At 38.2% G+C, this 7500-nt stretch overlaps 1 pseudogene; it reads right to left on the minus strand.

Moving 5' to 3' along the window:
• Positions 1–6687: 6687 nt before the first annotated feature.
• LOC137968582 (uncharacterized) overlaps positions 6688–7500 on the minus strand; it is a 6824-nt pseudogene continuing 6011 nt past the window's right edge.

Below are 7500 nucleotides of genomic sequence, written 5' to 3' on the forward strand. Positions count from 1 at the left end.
AAAATGAGAATATTAATGATTAATGAAAGATTTGAAATGTTTCACAAAAAGCATTGAAAACGATTTATTATATTATTTATTGCATGATTATTTGCCATTTTAGACCTTGACTGCAACTTAGACTTCAGTAATTTTGACTCTTGTAGGACAGAGAATAAACTTTGGATATTGACTGCAACTTAGACTGCATTAATTTTGACTCTTGTAGGACAGAGAATAAACTTTGGATATTACATGTAACAGCAGCATCCTCAGACTTTTAGTCCATTGCAAAATGACTTAATGACTGGTATACCATATTCCTTAATTGAGTGATAAGTGTTCCATTTTCAATAAAATATCTAAAACCATACGTGCTAGTTAACAGTTACATTTACTATGAGCTACATGTAGGACAGCTGCTTTTGAATTTAAAGGATGGTTATGAACTATTTACTCTTCATAATAGGTGCGGTTACACGGGGCACTTTTACCGTGGTAAATTGCCTTTTTACCACGGGAAACTGTATTTAGTGGTGTGACCAACGCTTGCCGAGGTAAACTTCCCGTGTTAAATATCCATGGATTCGTCAAAAAGATCAGTGGAAGCGCCCATGACATTTAACGTGGGAAGTTGGAAGGGTGTTTTGATGCCCGAGGTACAAGAGCCAATCGCTATGCTGATGAAGTTGTGATTAAATTTCCCGCCAATGAATTGCGTGAGATTTCGTTTTACCTCGGTAATCTTCGTAACGTGTGACCCCTAGTTAATGCAGTATAATTTACCATGGGAAATGGCATTTACCATGGTGAGTGTAACCGCACCTAATGCTAGTTAATCGTTAAGGGGAGAAAACATTCTGTCTTTGCCTATACCACGGGCAACAAATTATGGACTAGTATTGAGGAGCAAAAAACTGGAACTCACTCTCAGACAATAATATGAGAACAAAACAATCCTTGAAAAAGTTGGAAGTTGCTATAATGAAAATGAACTTTTTCGTATTAGCATTCTAGTGGTAACTATCTTGATGTACACTGTCTTGATTTAATCCTTCAGTTTAGTTGTATAGTTTATTTTTCCCTCAAAGATATACATGTAGAACTACTCTGAAAATTCGAGTTTTTCAATAAAGTGTATGTATGTAAGTATTGTAACTTCTATCCTCAATAATACATGTACCGTAATAATTATTAATGACTGATACAGCTGTACAATGTAGTATCCTGTGGTCAAAATGGTCAAAAATCAAAACTCTATAAGAAGTTTAACTGTGCAAACGTACGTCCAGCATACAAAGTCACTTCACCATGTCCTTTTATGTATGCTGTCCCCAACAGAAGCAGTAATTGGACCTTGTGCTCTCCTGCATCATTTTTTTGGTCTCCGGCGGTTATTGGAAGTGGAATGTTCACATCTGCCATTGTTGTAAAAGTCAACAACATCATCCATAAGAGGCTTTAAAAAGGGATCTAATTTGTGGCGTATGCCTCTTTCATGTCACATGATGGAAAGAAGCTGTAAACACTTAAGTACTTTCCTTTACTGCTCTTATCCTTATAAGTACAGGCACTACATAGCTGTATAGTGGCCATTTCTCTGCATTTCTTAACAAATGCATTGAAACCATCCTCACAGAAAATGAAAGCTTCATTAAGAGGGTTCCCCTTCATGAACTGTGGAGTACAATCAAAACTCAGCCAACATTCACTGCAGTGGAGTTGAACAGGATCTTCCGAAGAACTTCCAGGAAGAGCGGCATTGCAAATTTCTTTAGTGGTTAAAATGTCTCCACAGTTTGTACATGACACTGGCGGCAGAGTTTCCATTTCAGTGTTCCAGAAGAGTGAAAGATCGGCAAACCTTTGTCCATGCCATATCTCCTTGAAATTTACATCTTCTGGTATTTCACCAAACCATTCATCACATTCTCTCCAATGTGCCAAGTGTGCATTCATTGTTAGTAAATCTAAGAAAATGACCTCAAGATGTATGCCCAGCAAATAATAGTCAGTGCAACTGGACCAGTCTTTATCACATTCGGGGCATAATGTATAATAATCAAGAAGATGCACATGATCTTCAGAACAACAACTTTTGGAAAGTCGAGGATTTTTATAGCCTAGTTTCTTTAAAAATGCAATGAGTGACTGACATCTCTTGTGGGGGATGTGCTCATCATGAAGTCTTTCTTAAAAGTTTCTTATCTTAGCTATTGTTTCTTCTTCCAACGAAAGTTGACTTTAGAGAACAATGATCTGAGCACAAAGTCTCTGACATCTATTGGCTTATGAACATCAGGATCATCAGAGTCAATGTCATGAACATCAGATGTAGATTTTGAATTACATTCTGATGCCTCTGAATGAAGCTCAGAATTGGTCATATCATCCATGTCATTGTTATTGCCTGCCTGTAAAACGCCATCATTATCAGAAATGTCTGAAATTGACATAGAAGGGTTTCCAGATTGCAACATAGAATAGGGGAGGTTGGACCCACAATCCAGAAAACTAACCTCTGCATGGTAAACATCACCAACAGCCTCTGCAGCTTCTTTGTTGCTGTTATGTCCATGAATCTAAAGGAAGCCTTCAAGGTGACTGTTTTCGTATTGTATTGTTGCCCATTGCATAAATGACGGAAACTTGCTATCCTGTCACCTGTCAAAGTCAACAAGTCGACAGTTGAAAAAAAAAAAGTCTGACATGCCACAGTTTGCAGATGCAGGGGAATTTGGCATTTTCATGGAGCCAGAGTCGAGTCCCCCTCCCTCACTTATCTCTCTGGCTCCTTTTTGCTACGATCAAAGTCAGGCCTGACTAATAATTTTATCGAAAAGTTGGAAAAGAATTTTTTTTCCTGCCTCATACAGTGTTCACTGCAACACATTATGGCTAAGAATTTCTCACACAAACTTAGTTGTACATTTCTTTCTCTAACGTTGTTAATTTTTTTAAACAGGTCTTACCAAGATGGCAAATGACTCATTTCCAGTTTCTCTCGGTTTTCCAAGATGTATTGGTCAAATCAAATTCCCAAGCCTGAGGCAAATGATCACTACATGAACCCAGCGAAAGACTCTCAGTCAATTTCCCAGGGCTAGTACCCTGCTACCCCAACCCTGGGCCAACAGTACACAATGACGGATGCAAAGCAAAATAATTATAATATAATAAAATGATCAGGTAGGACATTCCACATGATAGAAGGCATGTAGCAAACGGTGTTCTGAATGTCATGGCTTTTTTGTTTACTTTTGTTTCACAAGGTGATAATGAATACGAGACAGTGTAACATAAAAATCTAGCTCTTAGGCTCAGTGTCTACATATTAAAGTTTCTGTCACAGATAGGATTACTTAGAGTATTTTCACGTTGCAAGCTCAAAAAACCAAACGCTGCTAGAGACAGTGTGGGCTCACTTAAGTCTTGCTATCATGACAGCGTGTAATTTTTGGAGCAAAAATCTGCTTTTTAATCTCCTTCAGAATAACTCTCGCTAACATCAAGGAAATATGGCGCAATTGAAAACCTGTTCGATTACTCCGATGCCTTGTGTTTTTTTTTTACGTAAGGTAATTTGTTTTTTTGTCGCATTGTGCTGTGCTTACGATGTTGAAACCAGCTCTTCTTTTACAGTAGACACTGAACTCTATATAATTGTCTCTTAATTGTAGCTGAAATTAGTCGGCTTCTCAAACCAAAAAAAAAAAAAATTGAAAAAAGGCTACTTGATCAAGATCGATTGTATTAAAACACGAAGCTTTCTTTCATTCTGAAGACTTGTAAACGATTTGTGAGGATCGGATACCACGACTGGGTCAGCTACATCTGGACAACTAGTACTCCTGTCGCTCTGTCCTGCCGGGTCTTTTGAAGAACTCACAGGACACATCTAAACGGAGGAAAGCAATATTTTTTTTTCTCAGTCCAAGAAATTGTGAATGTATCAATAACAGAGGCCTCCGGATCAGATCTAAATGTTCAGTACTTAGGAAATTGTCTGTTCATTCTTGAGGCAAACAAATTGATTTCTGGTTTGAAGAGCATTGCAGAATAGTGTGGTGTTAATATCCACTCGGTATCCTGAGAATGGAAATGTCTAAATTTCTTGTCAGCCCTCACATTGGAAAGGCCAGGAATATAGGTTGCAGTGAGCCGTGTGATATTTTGTTATATGCTAAATTCCCAAATTTGTACGGCAAGGGGATAACATTCAATACTATGGCATGTTCCCGTGTTATTTATGACAGCAACAGCTGTAGTGTTGTCAATCATCAGTTTAACATGCTTCCAAGAAAGAGACGCTTGAAAGCATTTTAGAGGAAATAGAGCTTCCATAGGTTCAAGGCAGTGTATGATAGCATGGCTCTGTGAGCGACCATCTCCCCCCTGTTGAGATTTCATTTATAACTGCACCCCAGCCCACCAGTGAGATATCGGAGAACAGTGTGACATCAACTGCAGGAGGATAGATAGGATGAAAACTGTCAGCTTAATTAATCAACCACCACTTTATTTTAGAGACTCCATCCTCCAAAATAGCCATAGAGGGTTCAAAAGCCCCTTTTGAATGTTTTAGCGTCTTCATTTTATCCATCTCTATGTACCTATAATAAAGGGCTTCATATGTGACAGCTACCAGACACCAAATAGCCAAAAAGGCTAGCGACTGCACGAACTCGTCATAAGTAATAAAACAAGAAATGACCTAAAACCATCTACAACCACCTAAAACGACCTACAACCACCTACAACCACCTGCAACCACCTTCAAAATACCTTTTTTAATCATTTTAGTGAGCAAATTCGATAAATGCGCACGGGAAACGTTGTCCATTGTTTAGTAAGTCATGGGTCCATCAAAAATTAGGGAGATTGCTTCAAAAGAAGAAATACGAAACTTTGAAGACCACTGTTGAAAGTCAAGTTTGTGTTCTTTCAATGCCAGGCTTATCTGACTAATAAGCACAGGAAATTCGTTGTGCAATGGTTCGCATGACCAGGGAAAAACATGAGGAAAATTGCCTGCGCAGCAGTACTGTCAAGATCCCTAGGGCTTTTCGATTTTTCACGGTCTGCTTTTTTTATGTCCGTCTGAGGTCTACAGGACGCAGGAGAATTTGATGAGGTTGCATAATATAACCTTTGGCCCTTTGCAAAATTCACTTGGGAGGAATCGGAGCATAACAGCCACCCTTTTAAACAAAACAGTTTAAAAATAAGTTGCTATTATGCAGAAACAAAAACAAAATAAATGGCCTGAGAACAGGAAACTGCGAAAATAACAGTTACATTCTAGATGATGGGACAACTGTGATTAATAGAACTTGCAAATCTCGAGAGATACATATAACTAAGTGAAGAGTGCTCTTTACCTATTCAGATATCCAAAACGTTAGCAGTTGTGTCTACATTGTGCTCTTCCCTGGCATGCACTCTCCGAAGTGAACTCAATGATATTTGTATGGGTAACGCCTTTTACTCTATATTTGCACTGATATGATAATCCTTGAATGGTTCGATATGATTTTAGTGGTAGACAATGTAACAAACAAATAAAACTTTACGTGTATAACATGAATTCTTTAATTCATAAAACATAGCAAAGCATCTGCAAACCATTAACGAGTAAACATCTTCTTCAACCTTAACAACCTTACTCTGGGTAAACAACAGCATAACTATGGAGGGAATATTTGGTAATTTACGGCAATCATAACAAGATTACGATATGGTGTGGCTGTAAAATTTCAACAAAACTTATAAGCACTTCTTTGTGGTCATACAATGTTTTAAACAAATACTATAAACTCATTTCTCATAAGAACCCAAAAATATAGAGGATAAAATTAATAATGCAGTGTGGCTTAAGCTAATGCGATGGGTAATAACAAATAATTTTCTATTAGAAAAACTTTGGCAGTAACTACCTTTAAAGTACTTTAAAGTACTAGCTGACAACTACTATACTGGAACAGCTTGGTGAAGTCAAGTCATTTGTATATTAATTAACACTGAAAAATGCAGAAAGAACACATGCGTGCTCACTTCTCCACATGCAACCCCTTGACCTCTAGCATTGCCTTTCCTCCTTCAGGTAGAAATGTAAGGGTTCATGCAGGGACCGTTATAGCAGAAAAAGAAAATGTCAGGTCATATCCACTGAGTCATTTGGTTAGAAAATGCAGGTAAAGATTACCAGTATATTTGACTATCTTTTCTGACTTATCAGTGCATTACCACACTCCTACACGTTTAACAACAACCTTGTCTGCCTGATGAAAAGCCACCCTGCATTGCTCGCATCTTTGGACACTTTTGGGACAGAGCTTTCCATCATCTCTGCTTACAAGCTCGTACTGATTTCCCGATATCCTGTCAGGGTCAAGGAAGTTCACTGTTCCAGTAGCTGCAGTTGTTCTTTTCTCTCCACCTATAAAGTTAAATTATACTTAATGAATAAGAAACCTAAATCCCAGGCTAGATCTTAAAACAATGGTCATTTCTTGGATAGTAGATTCCAGGTCCTTGAAGATTATGCTTGCTGTGTATCTTTGTGCATGAGTTAATTACTGCTACTCTACACCTGTGTGGACCACCTTCCCACAATTTGTACGTTGGTCTTTCAGTTTTGACCTTTAACCCAGTACATTTTGGTGCGAACATCGCCCTAAGTCACCTTGGCACATTTATAGACTTAAATCATGCAGTCACAGTTCTTCTCATCTGCCTCTTTGTGATTCGAATAGGGGTGACTGATTTAGGTTTGTCATCGCCAACTTTAATTCTGTCGGTGAAGATTTTGGGTTCTGGCAAGTTGACTCTCCTCGTTTTACTCTCTGGAGATTGTTACGTTTCCCGTTGAAATAACTACCACAAAGGTAGTTAACAATCAAACATTTTAATAAGGTGTCATCGAAACTCCAGCGAACTCACAAGTGCCGTTGAGTCTACAAGCACATGGAAATTACCGCATATGATTCGCTATGTCGAGTCACGTGATAAAAGGTTGCGTGACATAATAACGTTACACCTTTCCTTCTTCTTTCTTCCTGATCAATGTTGCTAGACGAAACAAAGCATGTCGAACCTGGGCTTATCAACATTGGTTTTAGGGGGGAGGGGGATCGCTAATAATGTGCGATATTGAGGACGTAGTGCGCACAATAACCCCTGTTTTTAATATTCTCAACCCTTTTTGTCCAAGATTGTCTGGGGATCATTTTGCCCAAGAACACAAAACGCGTGTATGTATGAGTTCTGTAAGTACAAAAAAGAAAATATATCAGTCGTAGGCATGTCGTCATGGTATTCGATTGACAATTAGAGTTAATTAACCCTAATAAAGAAAAACAATGTTACGTCATCATTGAGGTTCATTATCAAAACAACTGGAAATGGTACATAATAGTCATGTTGACGACGCTTTAGGAGCGTATATTTTATTACAGGTGCAAGATCATAACGACAAAGCTAAAGATGTTGCTGAGGAAGTAGGAGTTTCATTAGTAACAA

Source organism: Montipora foliosa, chromosome 8 (genome assembly GCF_036669935.1).
Source record: "Montipora foliosa isolate CH-2021 chromosome 8, ASM3666993v2, whole genome shotgun sequence".
Lineage (NCBI taxonomy): Eukaryota > Metazoa > Cnidaria > Anthozoa > Scleractinia > Acroporidae > Montipora > Montipora foliosa.